Genomic DNA, 21,010 nt, shown 5'->3' on the forward strand with positions numbered 1-21,010 from the left:
TCCCACTTACAGTACAAGCTCTTCTTGGAGTATTCAGTACAAGCTCATTGTGGCTTCCATAAATACATGGGAAATTCCTGGTATATGCCAGGAACAAGAAAGTTGAAGGCCCCTCAGTGACTGAAAATGAGGCTGAGCCCTTGTTGAAGGCACGTGAACTGTGAATCAAGAGTCAGACTTACCATGTCCCTTACCTCACACTGCGGGGAAAAACTACTGCTTAGTCTTCTGCCTGGTCTTTTTTCTAGGGCAGTGTCAATCTCATGCAATTTTGTCATTATACTGTAAAAATATGGAGCGGTCTCTTTAACTTGATTAGCAAGGATAGTGTCTGATATGGAGCTGTTGTTCCTTAAAGTTTTCCTTATTTTGGAGTGTCTGATTTAACAGGGAAGCTGCACCAATCAAGGCATCCCTTCTAACGTTAGACTGTTAAGAAAAAAGAAAATAAATGTGAGAGTATCAAGTGGTTTGAGTGGTTTGGGGCTGAGGCTTCTAGGGGAGGGAGTTATAGGAGTGTTAACTTCATTTAGCCAATCTGCTGCTATTACAGCATTGGTTTTGACTCTTTACTCTTGTTATTTTTTTTTGCTGTACTCCGAGGAGAGAAACCTGTGTGACAGAAATGAGAAGACAGTTAAGCAATGGACAGATAGTCTAAAACCTTTGGCCGTTCATTCAAAGGACATAATTGTTTCTTTAATCTCACCTCTAATCATCTGTTCTCTGTCCTCACATGTCAGATAAACTCTCAGGGGCCACATCTGTCATCTGATTTTGGGATGTTCATCTCCTAGGATAAGGAGGTCAAATATATAAAATATAATAAATCGATCAATATAGTGGCTGACTGATAAAGTTCAATTTATTAATAAAAAAGATTAAAACTCGAAACACTCTCCTTATTTTAAGAATGACACTTCCATGGAACATAGAATTCTCCGTACATAAAGGTGGGGCTGCCTCTTGACTTGTTTCCTACTTCCAGATTTCCTTTTTAACCATGGCAGGAAAGTGGTGGTTGTGACAAGAGGAAGAGGAAACAGAGAAGCATGGTTAGTAGCAGTAAGTTTTTTCATGTTTAGAAATAGCTTCTGTGTGCAAAAACAATTGTCAGCAGCTTTCACTGATTTCAGTGATGGGATTTGTTTTCTCAGACCTGATCAGCCCCTGTTCGCCAGCCTTTTCACATGCATCTGTCATGGGTCTGAGTCTCTCAGCATCCCCACACTAAGCTGTCATTAACCATTCTGCATTCTGAAAACTGCTTATGTCACTCTGTGCTGGGTAGAGTTTAGGTGGCAGGGACCAGTTCTGTTTGAGTTCAGTCCATCATAAGTACACTAAAGTTTTTTTACTGATGTGTACAAGAGGAAAGAGAAGAAATGTAAGTTCTCCCAAACCATTTGCCATGAGCTGCTGTCAGCCATTCCAAAGATAAGAGAGTCAAGCCTGACATCTACTCTCCAGAAGAGGTATGTATAGTATTATCTGGTTTCTGAAGTCAGATGCAACCTTTGTCATGAAGTTCATGACTTGTTGACTTGTAACAGCAATATTAGACAGTGTGCAAGCTCATCAGTGGGAAACAGGGTGGTTTTGGGGTTAAAACACATAGCTAGGAGTCAAGAGGCCAGTGCTCAAATTCCAGCCTGCCTATTACAAACTCATTACACTATGAGACTCAAAGTTACAATTTTCTATCATTACATCTCTTCTATGGGTGGTGAAAGCTGAACAGCAGTGAAGACTCAACCCATTGTGTCACATAGTGAACCATGCTATGCGGGGGTAAAGTCAGACAATGGAACAGAAAACACATCCAAATCCCATCTATGTTACAGCATCCACCAGTGGGACTGCAATTACACCATGGGATCCTGAATTGCAAGTCCTCTTAAAGGAGCTTCCTAAATAATGGTACCATTTTTTCAATTTTTTTATTAAATCGGTCCAAAATACCATAATGAGTATCCAGATCAGTTATGCTTTTTCTTATCCACCACGTTTCATAGGCTAGTGCTAAAAATTCTAGCATTTTAGCTTGTTACATTCATATCAGAATGACTATCATCTTTCTTCATTCAGGTGCATAAATATAATTGTACGTGTCTGTTCATATTCTTGATGTTTGTGTTGGTAGAAGAATGGTTCTGCTTTGCACAGTTGTGTCCTGCTTGAGGAACCATCCATGACTGTGCTGTGGTCATTACATGTAAAATGGCAGAAAACAACAGCTTCTTTCACACTCAAATGTAAAGTAGAGGTGAAAGGAAAGGTTTAGTTGCAGTAACCTTTGCTGCTTCAGCTATCTGCACTAATGCGGGTAAGGTGCTTGAGTGCATCTGCTTTTGCTTTTTTAGTGAGTGCATCATCCTGTCTCCCTTTGGTGCTGGGAACTGGGTGGAAGGTTTGCTTTCTCTGTGGGGATTCTGTTTGCTTTCATCTGTAATCAAAAACTGAGGTACCACACCCTAGGTCCTGACTAGAGCTCTCTTCCATCAGTGCAGCAGACCTCAGGCAGATGTGGAGTTCCTGAGTGTCAGGTGGGAGGGGTTATATCCAACCTAACCTGGTCTGGTTCTAGACATGCTGTAACTTTAATTAATGAACTGTTCTGCCCCAAATATTTCTTGGATGTCTACATTACCATTTTCAATTGTGCTAACTCAAACAAACAAGCAATCAATTAACTAGAATTACAGTACAACCAAAACTGTAGGCTAAACAAAGCCATCGTGAAGAAACTGGCTTTCAGCCCAGTATCTGTTGATGATGGGATATGAAACAGCCTATTGATTCTGCAGCTCTTGAAGTCTTATACAAAAGTAGAAACAATGCTATTTGCCTTTTCAATAAGAAAAAAAAAATCCCATTTTATTCACTATCTCCACTTAGAAAAGGCAAAGTACATTACTGAGCCAATTGTTAGGAGGTTGTACAGAAATAAGTACTTTCAGCCCATTCAGAAAACCTCAGGTTAGAGTTAAACAAACTTTGAGCAATCATAAAAGAAAGGCAACAATAAATTTTAAACAATATTTGTATGTTCATCTGTCAAAAATGTTGTGCAAACTTTTTGTGGTATTTTCAGCTTTCTAAGCTTCCAGCATTTCATGTAGAAAGCCATTTGAGAAGACAGAAGACCTCTGTTAAGTTTCTATGCTGGTGACTGGCGGTTTGTTGCTAATACTGTGATATTTAGTGCTTTTCATCTGGCCTCAGATGACAGAATCTTAAAATGTATGAAGATCTCAGCTTTGGCTTAAAAGTTTCTAGTGTTCATGGTTTGGGGGGAAAATTTGGAAACTTGAAGCAAATGCACATAAATGGCTTAAAGAAGAAAAGAAACAGCAACTGAAAACATCATTTTCACAAAGCTCTTCATTTTAATTAATCCTCTGTTCTGGAGGAACAATTTTGTGGTTTTTCAATACGTGAGGATTGCTAATACAAAAAGCGTGCAGTAATTGTAAAACTAGCAACCAGTCCAGCTGCATTCCCTGTACAGAAACTGAGAGGGACAACAAGCCATAAATAGTGGTGTCACCGCCCCTCTTTGCCTCTGTTAAGGAGTATTATTATTTTAAACACAAAACAAACTATTGCTTAGGCTCCAACTGAAAGTTTCAAAGCCTCATAAATCTGCCAGGTCAAAGCCAATTTTCACTGGAATTTTAGAAGGAACCTTTTTTCTTGAGAGAAATATCCAGAGCTAATTTTAATTTCCTTTTACTACTTGTTTTAGCAGCATTGTCCAAAACCAGAGTGTTCTTCAAATGAAAGAATACGAATTTTCTTCTGATTAACCTCATTCTATATATGCCTGTAATTTAGCACTAGAGTAGTATGGCAAACACAAGCAGCGCATCTACAATGTGTATATATCCCCTTTTAACCTGGAGCTGCTGAGAACCATCTTCAGGCAGAGAATGACTTGACGAGTGACTGCACATTAATTACTGATGGGTTTTAGGTAGAACAGCACTACCTAAGCTGTCCCAGATCTGTAAGTTCCCTGCCAAGGTGGGTACATAACCTGCATGGAGCTGAGTCCTGGAAGGTCATGCTGTGGCAAATGGGCGGGATGCAGCACACCAGCATCTCCAGTGCTGCATGATGCCCAGTGGCCCAGGTGACTCAGTGCCGTGAAACAAAAGCAGGGCTCAGTGCAAAGTCTGTATGGAGCAGGGAGAGGTTTGGAAACTGCTGGCGCTGAGGAGAGTTACTGGCTCCAAAATATGAAGAGGAAGGTTTTTATTACTTGTTTTAATAAAAACGAAAGTCCTTCCATGAGGGCTCAGCAGACAGCTGAGGCAATACTCAGGGAAGTCTACTCAAAAGGAAGGATGTGTATATGCACTCTCTCTCTGATTGCCCTTTGGAGAGTAATATTTTTGTGCTACTTTTTCTGCTTTGAGTATCTTCTTAGGTAGAAAGGCCAGCCTTCCAGAAAGAGATATGGGGCAGATCAGAAATGATGTTTTTTTCCTCCCTTTTCTTAGGCGATTTCTCTTCCATCAGTACCTTCCTGCTATAATCCTTAAGTGTCTGCCTTCATGCATTGTGTTCTACATGGAAAACCTGCTTGCAGCACAGGGTTTTCTAGACTTGGTGTTTTATCTTTGTAAAATGTGGTGCTATATGTTTGCTAATATGCAAAAGAAACAAGATGGGTAATGTAAGTTAAAATCTGAGGTCTCTTTCTTTCTGGGGACTTTTATTCCGTTTTCATGGTTCTGAAATTCTGTTCTGCTTCTGCGCAAAAACGTTTGGCCTGGAGCATCAGTGAATGCAGTGATAGAATAGTCATGATCAGTCCAAGATCCCCACAAAGAATTTAAAAAATGAGAAAGGCGGCAAAAGGGTAGGTTGTAGAGTGAGCGAGATTGCTCAAGATATTTAGTTTTGTGGGACAATCCTCTTCTTTTTTTTTCCCAGTTGTTAAATCATTTTCCCTGAGACAGGAACAACTGACTTTAACAAGCATGTGGCTTAATTTGTTTTGTGGAAGCATATAATAGACCCATAGATTCAGTCTGTTAAAACACACGGTCCTGGGCTTAAAGAAAGGCAGCATAAAAGTGGGGTTTTTTTAATGAAAATTAAAAAAAGTAGAAAAAGGGACTACTTTACATAGTTCAAGAGATTAAGGTAGAAAAAACAAATGTTCCGCTTCTAATGTGGATTTAAATAAAGATCTTCCTTTGCTTGTTTACTACTGTCAAAAGGGACCTCATTCTGAGAAACATGCTGAAAAAGTGTTTCTTTGTCTACCATGCACATCAGCTGTGTGGTAGACAAAGAAAGATCTCCGTGACTCACTTGTTTTTATACAAAGAAGCAAATAATAGTGGCCGCATCTATAGGTATTGCTTTCCAGTGAATCAGTTTTATGTCATACCAGTCCATAAGAGTCAGAAAAATAATTGTAATATCTGTTGGCCATAACAACATGTTGTAGTTAAAACAGACCTTCACTTTACAGGCAAAAAACAAATTTACAGACTTGCCAGCCTCGTTGAGCTTTTTTTCTTTATTCTGTCAGCTCTGGGACGCTCTGTTTCGCCCCTGGCTGTCTCTGCGCTTTTGGACTTGTTCCTCTACCAGAATATCTCCTAACCTTATTAACATACACTCTTTTTAAGGGGAGCTCTGTGCAGCAGTATGCAACACTGATGTGGTTGTCTTTTGGGAAGCACAGCTGCGAGGACCTTCCTCCAGGAATAGCAAACCAGATAGTTGTTAAGTATCAAAGCAAATATAGCCTCCAGGCAGAAGCACTCCTGCTTTTTTTGACTAGATAAACTAAGAAGTCTTGTGCAACCTATAGCAGTGTCTTGTAGGTGAAAAGAAATGTGCCAGCTGGAGGGGTGTCAGAGCTTTTTCCAGCAGTATTTGTGTCAATAAAACAGCCTGAGACTTTGTTTATAGCCTTGGCAAAGATACCATAGGCTGAATTAGCCATAGCAACAAAGCTATCTGCTCAACAGGAGAGAATCTTCACTTAACAAACTTTTCCTATAAACCTCATGAGGTTTAACAGGAATTACTTTATCTACTAGTAAAACTTGTGGAATTTTACAGACCCCAGAGCTTGGTTTTATTCTTTCTAACACTTTGCAGAACCAAGGTGAGATCTTTTGGCTCCTAGGCCCATCTCTCTTAGCTTATTTCCAGTAGCTGCTGCTAACTGTTCAGTCTGCACAGATGAGTCTTTTACTGGAAGGCAGCAGAAGTCAGGGGGGCTTGGGGATATTGCCTCCTTTCAGCATCTCTCTCAGTACACTTCCCAGGATGACTGCCTTCTCTTGTTTACACGGTCATGTGGTTATAATCCCATCAAATAACTGAACAAGAATGCAATTCCATGGCATAGTTTACAAATCCATCTCGATTAGTATTTTCAATCTGTTTCAAATTTGTGGATCCCTGTAAAGTGAATCTAAGTCTACCAAAGTAAACCTCCTTTTATCAGTTAGCTTTCAAGGTCTCCTAAAAGTAGACCACAGGTTGAAGACCACTCATCTAGGAAAAAAAAAAAAAAAGACCTCCTTTCCAGTTGAAATTTAAGCTACATTTACTCAAAAGTTCAGGACATGCTCAATGCCCCTTAGATTGTAAATCCTCTGGTGTGATCACCTTTTAATTTTCCAAAAGTGCTGCATTCAGTGCATTTGTCACTGTGTAAGCATTATTGTAGCATAAATAATAATTATTGCAGTATAAATAATAAATGGCACTGTTATCTGACAGCCTTCAAAAATATCACTCAGTAAATAAGTTTCTGATCATTGGATTTGGAATATTTGGAAATTATTACTATTAATTGCCCAGAACCAGGATGTGCTTCATGATGGTTGGTAGAGTAGAGGTATTAGGTAAACATTGTCATAACTGACTGAATTTGTGCGGTTGCACCCTAACTTGTACAGCTTTCATAAAAGGAGATGCCAAGACTGAAAGAAAACATGGGAGTTTCATGGAGCACAATTACAATTGTTTATTCAATTATTAGCCAGTCCTGAAATGACTCACAACACAGCTGCTTAGATTTACAGGCAGTTAACAGATGTAAGTGTTTGTTGGCTTTTTGTTTAGTCAAAGTGATGTAGTGGGACACTGTTCTGGACCAAATGTATCACAAAGTTGAAGGCTTGAGGAAATGAAACAGACTTTTGTCTCTTTCTTGCATCAGTTTCTTTGTGTTTGACTAGGAAAAAGATATTCTGAAGGTGATTTCATCTGACGTATCTTGAGATAGTACAGTAATCTAGTAACAGTATTCAGTGAAAGTTGGGTATTGTTGTCTCTGGGACACTCTGAAAACTCTGGGAGTCTCTGATCTGCTATTTCCAAAGACTACAATTTTTGATGTGACTTTATTTGGTCACTCTTGCATCTGCAATAATAATACAGTGTGCTGGCTGCTTGACTGGTGAAATTCTTCTTTCAAAACATTGAAAGCTGATACTCAGTTATGCCTCAGAATGATCAGGAACTTTTTCTGTTACATTAACATACAAATTTCATACTTTTTTATATAGATAATTGTTTTGTGACCCGAGATAGAACAATCAATATAGGCCATGTCACATAAACAAGTATTTACAAGATGCTGCAATAACTCGCTTTCCTAAATGATGTTATTTCTAGTTTTAATTTTGGATTTTTTTCCTGTACTAGCCTTTTATGCTAACCTTCTACATTAAACAAAAGGAATTAACATCACATATCATAATAAACTACTGACCATAGCACTTCAGGGCTTTTTTGTTGTTGTTTTGCTTTTTTTCCACTTTTTTCTTCTATTTTTCTTCCTTATTTCATTATTTCACTGAGCTCTCTCTTCTGCACCCAACTCCCCTTATCTGAGGTTGAGGTACTGAATTTTTTTTCCCTTCTGTTTAAAGTACTTCTCAATTTTAGTTTACTATATGCACTATTAAAGAACTATCAAAAGCATCTATCCATACTGCAGGTAGTAAGATCTGCAAAAACTGTAAGAGATTTTCTGTCTTTTCATCAATGGCAGATCATTTTAGGAATTATATCCTCCTCCTGGATAAGTACTGACCGAGGTCAATGCAAGTTCCCAGTTGGGGGTTAACAGCCTTGATTGTTACAACTCCTGATAAAGCTTTGGGACTTCCTTTTCCACTGCCTTGTCTGCACTCGTGTAGATATGTGCAGAATGAAACCAGAGCGGCTTTGTTAAATCTTTGTTCTGGCTTGATAGCATATGATATACCACCTTTCCCTGACCAGTCTGCAGCGACTGAGCATAAGTTTTTCAGTGTAATTTAAACTTGCCTGAGGGCTGTGATGAATTATGCCTGCTGCCCATGACCTGATTGGCTTCTGCCACTCTCAGAATTTACTGAGAGATAGTCTTTCCTCAGGCAGCTTTTTGCTGTGCTAGTAGCTTAGGAGGGCACAGGATGCAGCTTTGATGAGGACTGGGACAGCTGGACAGTGGCACAGCAGTTATCTGATAGGTGATTGGGAATGCGTGCTGCATCAGACAGCGATACGGCAAAGGAGATTACAGTCCTCTTAGCTCCCTCTTGCAAATCTGCCCCTCGGGATCCTCTCTGATCTATGCCCAGGGAACTGCCCTTACAACCCGCCTGCTCTGGAGCTGTTGCTCTTTGACGGCAGCAAACCAGACAAGGGAGAATCTTGGGCAAGTTATGCTTGAGAGAAGTAGTCCAGGGACTGGTTGGTGATCTCGGAGCAGTTAGCCAGGGGCTGAATTTAGTTTATTGCCTAAAAAAAAAAAAAAAAAGCATGGTTATTACTCATTACTCAGATGGTAGTTTAAAACAATTAGTCTAATTATCATGGAGCATTGTGCTTTAAAAGGCACCACTGAAAGTAGAGAACCACAGGATTTTCGAATAAGTAGTAGAAGTTCTTTTAATAACCTAGATGATCCAGAAGAAACCAAAGAAACCAGTGGTTATATGTTTGAAGGAGTTTCCTTTAAGTTGGAGTGGGTTCCTCTAATCAGATGAGCTCATCTGCCATCTGAGCAACCTGAATTAGCAGTGTTGAAAAGTAACTTAGTTGCTGCTTAAAGGACTCTAATGTACTCTTGTGCTCTTAAGACCTCAGATTTGATCCTTCTTTTTTGTGCATGTGGACTCACCACAAAGCATGCAGCAAGGAAAAATCCTTTTAAATGGCATGATCTTGCAGCCCCTAAATCAGACACACAAACCAAAGGCCTCCTTGTGACATGTCTTAACGCTCTTTTTCTGAATAATCAATTGAAGCTAAAAAGAGATCCTTGTATTTTGAGAACAAGCACCTCCTGTGTGCCCAGTAAGCCTGTCTGCTGTGTGAGCAACTGAAGAGGGAACAGTTGGGATCCTGCTTCCGCTTTATTTTGAGTGCTTTTGAATGTCCTGTCAAAAGAAAAATAGGTAAGCATCCTGCATCCTGGAGGGGTTGCAGTGTTCATCCTTACCTGGTGGCTTTGATATGAGGAATATAGAACTAGTGGTGACTTTATTCCAGAGTAGGGTGACTGAAGACCATCCTTGTCCACAAGGTTGAAATTAACTGCTCAGTTCTAACCTTATAATCTAAAATACTCCAATGAAAATTTCATTGGGAAGAAGATAAGCCCTTGTAAGACGGAAACATGTTTTTTGTTTGCAAGGGTGTATATGCAAATGTTTTCAGGAATAAGCCAGCAGAAAAGCTTTCTGGAGGAGTATGGATGGGAAATGTAGAAGGCTATTATCTATCACAATGCTTAAGAAAGCATAATGAAGTGGAGGTTGTGCTTAAGGACCAAGACTTGTAAGGAATTTGAGACCTGAGCTGCCAACATAATTATGCTAGCTTTTGAATTTACCAGAGTCTATTTTGTGAAAACTGCAGCTGGTCTGCGTGCTTTTTTTACGAAATAAAGTTGCATTTGTGGAGGATCCAAGCAGTGTTTCTATGTGGAAAAGCAAGTGATCTCAAAGATGTTTACTTCTGCATAGAAGCATTCCCAGACAAAGAAGGAATCAAACCCTCTCCCTAGAAAGATTAAGTTCAGTCAGTTCCTTCTGTACAGTATCTTGTTCTTTTCTTATGTTGACAGCCTTCATACCTGTAACCACTAAACTTCATCATCTTACTTTCATTCTTTATGTACACTATTTGTTTCCCAAGGCAAGTGTCATGCAAAGTCATCTTGTATTTAAAGTACTTCCACTTAAACTTTGTAGTAAAATTGGGAGTAAGAGACATTTTGAACTTTGTAGTCTGTGATTAAAAGTTTTAGCAGCTGTTGCTGTAAAGACTTAAATATGCTTCCAATTTTTTTCACAGGGGTATCTCATCAACTTGGAGTTAACTGAATACCTACAGGATCCAGGCATAAAGTAGGTATGATAGCATGTTATTTGATATTAATGATTTTACTGGAACATATATTTACCGGAATGGTTATGTACTCCTTGGCATTAGTATACATGAAAATATTAAATAGAAGTATAGCTCTAAAAAACCCCACACTTAACAATATTGCTTTGCAAAGCAAATGAGTGTACCTGTGCCTGCCAATTAAATTGTATCATGGGTGGAATAATTAATTTGGACACTAGGCAAGGAGCACATTGCAGATTTTTTTTTTTTTAATTTAGGCAGACTGGGGAGTGCCCAGGTTAAGATTACTTCCATTTTCCCTGCCTTACACCCTTGTGCATGGCATGAATGCAGCTGCTTGCTTCTACAGATCCCCTCCCCTCACCAAACAATCAAATCTGGGACACGTCTTTTCGTATTTTAAGTGTGTGTGTGTGATGTCTTTACAAGCAGTTTTCTGCTACTGTATGGACAGATTTTTTTTCCCCCAAATTCTAACTCAGAACAGATAAACTTGTGCTTCTCTTCAAGCGAATGCTGAAATTCATCATTAGTCAGCAAAACTGAAGTGACACAGATTTCTGTACATTTAAAAGCGTTGCTTACAGTTTTGCTGAGTCACAGCCAAAATGAGAAAAACGTTAACATGATGACGGGTGCAATTCAGTCCTGGTGATGTAAAGAAATGCTATGGCGTTTGAGATCGTGTGTGTTACATGTGCAAACCTACTGATAGACTGGTTGATATAAGCAGACTTCTTAGAAGAAAAGAAAATCCCAAAGGAGAAGATAATGTTAGGTTACAGGTCCCCAACCCTAGTAAGCAAACCACTTTCAAGTGGTACATGAAGGCAAGTCACTCATCAGTGGTGCATGTGCCTGACTGCAGGGGCAGCAGGAGGGACGGAGGTGAAGAGCTGATGGATGGAGCAGGATCCCACCTTATGTGTGAAGGGAAGGTGGAGACCCTATTGTGTGAGGCTATGAGAGATGCTGTGAGAGTGAGTAGAAAAAGGTGTGTGCTGAAAAAGATGGAGGTGGGGGGAGCGGAGGCTTGTCTCTTGCTTGTGCCCAGGAGCGCTGCTGAGGGTGACTGAGGAAGCTGTTTGGGAACCCCCCCAATGCATGGTCTCTCTTCTCTGACACAGGCCACCTGGTCCACAGGCAATACCCAGGTAGAAGTTTCGCCTGCCTGCAGTCTCTTTGTGGCTCATGCCCTTTTCCCAGTAGTCGCCTGGATTGCCTTCAGAGATAAGAGTTCCCACGCTTTGTCCATGTATGTAATTGCTCCAAAAAGGGGTGGTTCTTCAGGCACACTGTTCTGTATCACAGTGTTGTAAAGCTGTAGGTTTAAACCTCTATCATCCTTTCTGCAACAATGATTGGACTCTATCAGTCAGTGGACATAAAAGTGGAGGTATTTGGTCAGTCCACTGGAACACTATTTTTAGCACAAGAAAACAGAAACCAGACTGGCTCATGATCAGTCCTTTGGGGAAAGGGAGGTAGAAGGATGAAGAGAGAGGAAGAGACTTCTCCTCTTGAAGATTTTTCCTGTTAGTCACAGCACTGAGGAAAAACACACTCCATATGGAACAGATCATGTAAGGCCTTTAAAACATATTTGCAGAGACTGTACAGTTTCTTAAAGGAACTTGGAATACTCTGTGGTTTGGGGGTTTTGTTCTTATATTTCCCATTTGGGGATGTGTGTGCATTTTCATTTGTTTTAATTTGGCCCAAGTTAAATGCATCAACCAGTAGTTTGTTTTATTATCATCTTTGAAAGATCTACTCATAAAGAAAAAACAGTCCCTGATTCCCCCAATGGGAAAGAGTTACGAATGCTTCTCTCCCAGTAGTTCCATGAAAGAGGTTTTTGCTGCCTCTTTTTTTTTTTTTAAATTAGCATACAAAAGAAGGCCAAATTTTTGTCCCTACTACAAGGTCAGAGCGTAGCGTGCTGAGGCAAGGATACGTGCTCGGTCGGATGCTGAATTCAGACATGGAGCAGCCATGCAGTGTGGGAGGTCATGACCAGCGGGCTGGGTTTAGCGGAGCTACTGGTCACATCTGAAATTACTTGCCGTTTCCCAGTTTGCCCTGTTGAGTGACTTTGTAGAGCACCATTCCAGAATACTAACCATGGACTCCAGCCTTCTGTGATCTGCCTTTCCTGCCTGACAGGACAGTGACGGTTGGCAAGGAAGAAGGGGTGCAGCGGGACTTACTCCTTGGTGATAACTATGCTCTAATTCTGCAATGTGAATAAATGTTATGCATAAGAATGGCTGTCATTAAAACACTTGGGGTGGGTTTTTTTTTTCCTTTAGTTGAGGAGCTAATATAGTCCCACTTATTAAATGCAAACCTTCAGTTTGAAATGTGGCCAAAATAATTCATAAATGTGTTAATATTAAAATTCAGCACTGGTCTGAAGCATAGTCAATGTACATGTTGGGAAAGAGCTCTGGGCTTTTGAATTAATGGTACAGAAACAGTCTCTGCCAGAGCTTTTTTTATTGCCTTTTTTTTTTTTTTTTTAAAAGGATTCCAGTGAGAACAGGTAAGATGAGGGCAAACACTGAAACTTCCTGCTTTTCTGAATTACTGCTGTAATTACTTGTTTTGACGTGGTAAAACGATGAGCTATTCTAACCTCCTAAATTTCCTCATATTCTACGTGCTCAGTATTAGCATGAGTAGAAGGCGAAACTATGTTACAGAACAAAGCAATAGAGCTTTACTGAATGTGAAGTATGGAAAAAGGTTTTACAGGAAACCAAGGGTTTTGTTAGGGCTCAGAAGAGTAAGGACCACTGAACATGTATGAAGAATTCAGGCTTTATTTAAGCAGTTTCTCTTTGTGCGTGTTTTACACAACATTAAAATAAATAAATTAAAAAGTAACTTTAAACTCACCTTTTCAAAGAAGATGGCCAGGCGGACAGCCAGGAGGCAGGTGTAGTCTCTACAACGTCTTTGAATTTTCTTTTTACGGGCTATATTTCAGGGTGGACTTGCCCCCTTCGCATTTTAGCAATTCGGACTCATCTAGCGAAGCTCTCACCGTTTAGTACCAGTGTTGTGCGTTAGGTCATTGAATTTCAAACCGGCGGCGGCGAGGAGCCGGGGGAGCGCTCGGCGAGGCGGGGATGGGGCGCCCGGGAGTGCGGTGCCCTGACAGCAGAGGGAGGGCGGGAAAGCCGAGCGCTGGCTCTCTGCATGAAAACAGTAGCTGATTTTTTTTTTTTTAATTATTTTTTCTCTCCCCCCTTTTTCCTCCCTTCTTCTTCCCGGGGCTGTAATCCAACTGCTGTCTTTGGCTCGGCTCCAGAGACAAGTCCGAGTGGTTAATCTCTCTTTCCCCCCCCTTTCCCAGCCTCCGCGCGGGGAGGAGGAGGAGAAGACGAAGGGGAGCGGAGTCAGCTGCAGCCCGGCTCCGGGCCGGGCCTCCCTGGGGAGGGGCTGAGGCAGCGGCTGGGCTGCGGGAGCTGCATGGAGGAGGGGAGTTTCGCAGACTCCCCTGCCCGGACGGGAGGAGGAGGAAGTTTGGAGATTAAGCCGCTGCCCGGAGCCCGAGCGCACGGAGGGAGCCGGGGCGCGGCCACGGGCGCTGTGGGGGGGGACACTCGGCACCGCCGCTGAACGAGTTACCGGCGGGGGCGATAACCGCCCGCACCCCTGCCCCTGGATTTTAAACGGGAGCAGGGGCGGCGTGCGAGGGCAGAGGACGGCGGGAAGCGGCCGCGGCCGGTGAGCACGGGGGCTTTGTTCGCGCGGGGGAGGGGGCGGCGGCGGGGGCGGGAGCGCGGCGCGGCCGGTGAGAGGCACCCGGTGCCCTGCAACCCCCCGGGGGGTGGTGGCGGCGGCGGCCGCCCCAGCTCCCGGCCCTTGGGGTCTGCGTTTCGTGTCCGCAGGCTTTGTGCGAGCCCCGCCGCTGGCAGCCGGCGGCAGCGGGCACCGTCCGCCGGGCTCCCGACTGGGCTCCGGCCGCCGCCGGTGGCTGCTGGCTTTGCCCCCCGCTATGCTGCGCGTCCCGGCGCTCCGCCGGAGGGGAGGAGGCAGCCGCGCCCGCGGCGCCGCGGCGGGCTGGCGGCACGCCGGGCTGGGCCGAGGGCTGAAGGCTTTTTGGGGAGGGAGGAGGTGTTTCTTTTGACATAGGGTAAAAGCGCACGGCGTTATAGGTTTGTGCTGTAGCAAACCCGTGTCTTCTGGAAAACTCTGTTCCAAAAAAACCCCTTAATTTTTGGTGGTTTAACGTAACATTAATGGGATTGTGGTAAGCGTGGCCTGAAGAGGGTTAAAAATATGTTTGAGCTTATCGTTAAGCGGCAGGAACGTCTTATTCTGGTGAGGGAAGAAGAGGGAGAGGCAGTGGGGGCAGAACAGTGTCCTGCCGCGCTGTGGGACCCCGGGTGCGCTTCCCCATCTCCTGCCTTTGCCTTTTCCCTGCTTTGTGGGTTGCGTGTCCCAGTCCTTGTCACTCTTGTTCAACGAGGAGCCCTTCAGAGCTCATCCTTCGGTTAGCGTTGACAGACCCGAGGCACTCGTTTCCTTCTTTCTTCACAAGACGCAGTGCTCAAAGTATGAAGAAAAAGGACCTGAAACAAACTTAGCTGTACATTCAGCTGGCTTCCAATACCGTCTCTCTCCAGTTGGCTTTTTTTCTCCCTTTAATTATTAATTGGCAGGCTTGGAAACAGCTGTGGCCTTGCTTTTTTCCTTTAATGTTTGCTGGTACTTCAGCAATTTAATAATGCTGCCTGGAGAACCTGATGACTTATAGGTGTTTTGAAAGCTGTGTAATAAGAGCCTACTAATAGTCTTCTTTTGCTACTGTTTCATTCTTGGAGGGAACAGTCTCCGCTCCTGGAGAGTTGCGGTTCAAATTTCCACAAGCGTTTGTTGCCCGTGCCTCTAGCTAAATTTATAAAGGAATCCTGTTAGCTTGTACAAAGCTAAATCTGGCTGTAGCAACTCCTGGCTGTGTAATTCACTGTGGTTGGCAAGGCACAATATATAGGTTCCTTGAGATTTATTTTTAAATTATTTTTTTTGGTGTGTGTGGCACGTAGTTGTCATAATTTTGGGAACTCTTTACCAATGTGTGTGGGTGCTTTGAGATGAAAACATAAGAGTTATGCTAAGGTTAGAAAATGTATTAATAGGACGCTTGTCTTGAAAATATGAGATGGCAGTTTGACATTGGCCTCTTAATGAATATTGGTATTGTTCTCCGGTCCGTGCAGATGCTTAGCTATTAAACTTTGACTCTCAACTTCTCCTCTGTGGTCTCAGTTGGCAAACTAGAAATGATACAAAGCACTCCGATAAAAGGTCCAGTCTTAAATGTGTTCATTTACAGGAACGCTGTTTTTTTCTCACAGACCTAGAAGCCCTAGGTAAACAGTGTCGACCTGTGGCGGTATGACTGAGTGCATCCCTGCAAAGGCCTGTTATGGTTCTAATGCTAGGTGTTAATGTGTCATTTTTGTTGTTTACTTACGATTTTCAAAAAAAGAAAAAGAAGAAAAAATAGGTGTGTAGTCAAATTAGTTTGTAATTTATAGTCTTAACATCTTGCAAAGACAGTACTGACTTGATTTTTAAGTGAGGGTAGGCGTTAAGAATGTGCAGCTTTTGAAATCTTAAAGTAGTGAACTTAGTTTGTTGGCAGCTCTCATGATTTCAGGACATCTGCTAATGTGTTCTCCTTTTTTTTGGGCAGGATGTGAGAACACAAGTTAACTGTCCAAAGGCATACTTGGGGCCTAAAGTGGCTGACTGTGAGGCCTTGGTATAAACTGTGCCCAGTAGAAAAAGTTTGGAGCTAACTGACTGAGCTCTTGGTACCTTCCTTTGTGGTGTGTTTTTTTCTGAGGGGTGTTTTTGTTTTGTTTAGTTTTGTTGGGGTTTTTTTGTGGGTGTGTTTTTGTGGGGTTGTGTGGGTTTTATTTTATTTTGTTGTGACCTAAAAGGCTAAAGCTAGAAGGAAAGTGGAAATATCTGCTTACTTATTAAACAAGTACTTCAGGCATGTCATGAGCACATGGTACTTTTTGCTACTGATACCTGTATATGTTGGTATGGTTGAACCTTTCACTGATGCAGTTTTTCATGTGGTACTGGTGTTAGTATTTTGCTAAGTCATTTGGAGCAGCGTGCATGTTTGAAAGCTTCCTCGTGTGCATTTGTTTGGATAGCCATATACCTGTCGTCCTCTGCCTGTCCTATGCTTGCGATTTCTTGGCTCTAATTCAGGAAAGGCTCCAATTCAGGCCCTGTGAACTAGATAGGATTATAGTAACTGATGAAGGCACATACTTGAAGCTTTATTATCTTCCAGTGCAAACTCTGCAGTGCAAAGCTGATCTGTTTTCTGTAACCATGTAACACTAACAGAACTGTAATTGTGATAATGGCTTCTGTCATTTTACCTTACTGAAAGGATTATTTGCAACAGGAATAGCCGAAGCTCTGTGATAGCATTACCCATGCAACTTGTAGGGTCTGGTGAGTACTTTTGAGATCAACCCAAAGACAGGGCTAAGAAGAACACAGTTACAAAATCTGCTGTTAGTAATTTTGAAGACTTCCACAGATTAGTCTGAGATACTGCTATTGAAAAAAAGGTTTTGTACAGAGGTATCATCTCTGAAATATATGTGCCCCTTTGTATTTAAAAAAGACAAACCCGAAACCAAAACAATTCCCCGGGAAGAATACTACAAAATGTGAACTCAGAATGGACAGTTTATTTGGTTTTATCTTTTTTTTTTTTTTTTAAAGAAATCCCAAATAATAATCTTTTAACAGATGTTTAGCACACTTATTAAAGTATGCCAAAGACTCATTCAACTGTTGTTTTTTATTTATTTGTTTGTTTGTTCCCCTCATGCTTGATTGCCACTCCAGCAGTTGCTGGGTACCACTAAGTCTCTCCCCAGCCAAGCCAGAGCTGCAACTCATGGCCTTTGGAGCATGGGGTGGTGAAGAGGAAGGCGCCACGTTGCTGGGTGGCAGTTGGAGATGATGCTCAGCATGGCCTTCTGATGTACTCCAAGTCATAGGGTCAGATGGCTGAGTCAGGAAATAACTGAAATATCTAGTGTGATGATAAAGGGAGCCGATTGCAGGACTCTGAGAAGTGTTTCTCAGATTAGACATCTATAAAGCCGTGGCAATTATAAGTTACTAGTAATGTAATGTCTACTGAAGTAATTTGTAGTAGTAGAGATTATATATGGCGGTCCTCTTACAATAAGCTGGAATTTTTGCTTGTGGGGACAATGAAATGTCTTACCACTACTTACTGTAAACAACATTTTGCTGTTGTAGTGTTCAAGGGCAGGAGGTGGGGAGAAAAGAATTATTGCATCCCCTCAGCAAAGTCTAGAGTGGTGGAAAGACTTGCAGAGGTATTGCTGAACTGTTATTTTTGAGAACCTGCGTTACTGTGGTTACACAGAGTTTTTGTTTGTAGGACTGGCAATGAGGAAAGAAGTGGAAGAAAGCGTTATTCTTGTAAACTGAGAATGCAGAGGACATGGACCCTCTAGTTCCCCCCCCCCTTTTTAAAAGATGCTTTTCAAAGCATTTCCAGTAGCTGCTCATTTAATAGTTGATTAAGCCTCTCATTCTGGGAGACTAACCAAAACCACCTAAAGAGTTGTGCTGCATCACCAATCCCAAACAGTGTCCTCCCCATCCCAGTCATGGCTCAGACTTCCCGAACTTGTGTGTTTGGTTTATTAACCATTAATCTTGTAATATTTTTCAGTTCCTTTTGATTTTTAAGCCTATTAAAGTAATATTTTCCAGTTCTTTTGTTGTAACTGTAATGCACAGAAGCTTCTTTTTTGAAAGAAAAGATGAGATTACCATGAGATGTCATAGCTCCAAGACTTGGGGCTTTAGAAAAACATCACACGTCAGGGTGAGTGGGTGGAACCACAAAACCGAGGGGGGAACAGGGGCAGAGTGAGTGAAGAGGTAAAGTCAGTCTTAGGCACGTCACCAGTGCAGTGGCAACAGTTATGATTGGAAGTATGGGAGCCTTTTATATATGTGGTTAAGAATACAAGAGAGGAATGTGAACTGATTAAATAATAATGTAAAAGTATCAGCAAAGCCTGTTTTGTTAATTCAGTTTCTAAAGTGGGGTGTGTGTGACAAACTATCTCATAGTTTAGAAGTTCCTCAAGTCACTTCAAGGGTAATTTTTTTTTTTTTTTTTAGTTGTGGTGGTTTTATCAAATAGGTCTGTCTAGTCAGATTCACCAAAAGTCAAGTTTATATGAACTTGGCCTAAAATAGGTTTAACTGCAAATTTGATTACAAGTGCAGGAAAAGAAAGGGGCCTAGTCAGGGTGGACTGGGGAAGGAAATGGAGGGAAAAGCTACTGATACTTATCAAGGAGGCCTGAAAGAAGCAGCTGTCCAAGCAAAGTTACGAGCTGCTTAAAACCACTGTCAGCTGCTGACTGGGGTGCCTTCTGAGGGACCTGAATATGAGGGTGGTCACTGCCTGTGTTCTTCCTAATCATGATGCAGAGCGTTGCTGTGAAAATAGAAAGCAAGGTGTCAGTTTAAAAATTCATCTAGAAGAGAGACTTGATGCATTTGACTTGTTCTCTTTCTTCCTTCTGTCCTTCCTTGGCATAAACCCCACTAGTCCTGCTTCCTAGTCCTCTCCGGGACCATGGGTAGTTATGCTAGTGGAAGCTGCATGTGTGTCTTATAAGTGTAGTGAACAGGTATAGCTTGGACTAGCAGCTGTTTCCCATGCAAACATGTGACTGAAGCAGTGCTAATTATCTTTGAATCCTCTAAGTCTTGCTCGCCTGCTCTGTCATTGAGTTTCAGACTGCAAGTGGTGCCAAGCCTATTCCCGTAAGCATGCGTTCTGTAGAAACTTGCATGTAAGCCCTGCCCAGATGTTTTAAAACCTAACTTAATGAATGTTAATATTGAAATATTTGAACATTCATATCCATTCAGACATTTCAGGATCATGCCCCAGGCATCAGTATCGTGCAGCTAATGTTTCCTGCTGATAGGATGCATGCGCCCTCTCATTGGAAGCACTGAGCAGAGGTAAAAAGGGTGTCATGGGAACAGTGACAACCTGCTCAGTTGCTTACTCAGAGCTGTTGTAGATAAAACCTTGATACCTAGCTCAGGAAAGAGAAGGCTGTTTGGATTGCCCTAAGGAGCAGTGTCAGGGACGGCTTAACAGCCAGCTTCCTTTAACGGTCACCTGGGTGCGGGCTTCAAGGTCAGCTTCTGCCTTTAGTCAGCCCACATGAGTAGTCTCTATCTCCTAGATTTAGTGCATAGGCTCTAGCAATTGTACTTTCTCCCATGCCTCCACTTGTGTTAGGTGGAGTTATCTGTAAACAGAGGCAAGTTTTCCTCCCTAACCTCCTATAAACTCTCCTTTGTTTACCAAGTATTTACCAATGTTTACCCCCCTGCATGTCCCCTAAGATTAGGTACACTGTCTGCTGCAGCTTTGTTGTGATTGCTACATACCAGTATCAACTTGCTGGGTTTTTTGTTTTGTTTTTTTGTTTGTTTGTTTGTTTGGGGTTTTTTTTGTATTTCTGTTGCCTATCCTAGTGAGTCCAGGTTCAGCTGGGCTGAGGTCTCAGTGCATTTCAGAAACGCAGTGGCAGAACAACTTGCTTTCTGCTGCTGTCACTGATCTGTGGTACTTCAGTCTAAAGTAACATCATGGTTTGTGTCCTTGATACCTGGTATGAAGGAAAAATTATAGCTCCTTCTTTGTAAGTAATTTTGAGAATAGATGGGTGAAATGAAGAACTACTTATTATGCAAGTCTGTAATCTTCTTTTATCACTTCAGTATGCGCAAAGCTTTCCACTTGCTGTTTAAACTGCAACCAAGTTAATATCAGCAGAAACATTGTTTTAACTTGCAAGAAGGTTTGGTGCTGCTGAGATTAGCATACTTCACACTCAAGTGTTTGTGAAGCTTTGTCACTGTTTACTTTCCAATTCCTTGTCATTATCCTGATAACATAGCTTGTGTGGTTGCTCAGAGAACTGTCATACCTTAGTGTCTGAGTGATGTCATCATAGACTTCAGCCCATTGCAGAAACACTAATTTCTCTGAAGGATCAGCAGTCTTAGCCTATTTGAATAGTAGACAAAGATGTACTTAACAATGAATCATTATTGAATTTGGAGAGACAGCTTGCCTTCCCTCATATACTACCAGCATACGAAGTTTTTAATTTCTCCTTTCCATCAGTCTTCTCTGATAATTATCAGTCTCTCTCATGTTAGATGACTCTGAAGTCATAAATGTCTGATTTGATCTATCTTGGTCATTTTCTGCTCCTGCTGCCTTGAGGAGGTTGCTGTCTCTGTCCTGCAGGCAGACAGGCCCACTTGCCACACTCCTCCCTGGATGTAGCCTTTTACAATCCTTGCCTTATCAGGCTAGTTATGCTGTGAAGTCTCTTCTGTCTTGTGGTAGGAGGGTGTCATCTCTAGTATCATCTTCTCCTGAGCTTGAACTCGTTTAACCTTGTGAGTTTTTCCCAGATTTCCAGGGAAAGCCATTAACTTCCTTTCTGAACATCTACCTGCTGCACCTAGTATCAGGCACAGTGTA

General features: G+C 42.0%; 1 protein-coding gene and 1 long non-coding RNA gene across 4 annotated transcripts in view; one reads left to right on the forward strand and one right to left on the reverse strand.

The window, feature by feature from the left end:
• Positions 1-6,978: 6,978 nt before the first annotated feature.
• On the reverse strand, positions 6,979-13,820 carry LOC141921007 (uncharacterized). Its single transcript, XR_012622524.1, has 2 exons — positions 13,288-13,820; positions 6,979-8,769 (listed from the first exon to the last, which is right to left on the reverse strand). It is a non-coding gene; the product is annotated as an uncharacterized LOC141921007 (long non-coding RNA).
• Positions 13,821-14,028: 208 nt separating this feature from the next.
• Positions 14,029-21,010, forward strand: part of PLEKHG1 (pleckstrin homology and RhoGEF domain containing G1) — a 130,422-nt gene continuing 123,440 nt past the window's right edge. For 2 of the 3 annotated variants that reach the window (XM_074818750.1, XM_074818752.1), the window contains exon 1: positions 14,029-14,121. The gene's annotated coding sequence lies outside the window, so the exon portion shown is untranslated. The remainder of the gene's footprint in view (positions 14,122-21,010) is intronic. The other variant, XM_074818751.1, reaches the window with a different exon arrangement.

Source organism: Strix aluco, chromosome 3 (genome assembly GCF_031877795.1).
Source record: "Strix aluco isolate bStrAlu1 chromosome 3, bStrAlu1.hap1, whole genome shotgun sequence".
NCBI lineage: Eukaryota > Metazoa > Chordata > Aves > Strigiformes > Strigidae > Strix > Strix aluco.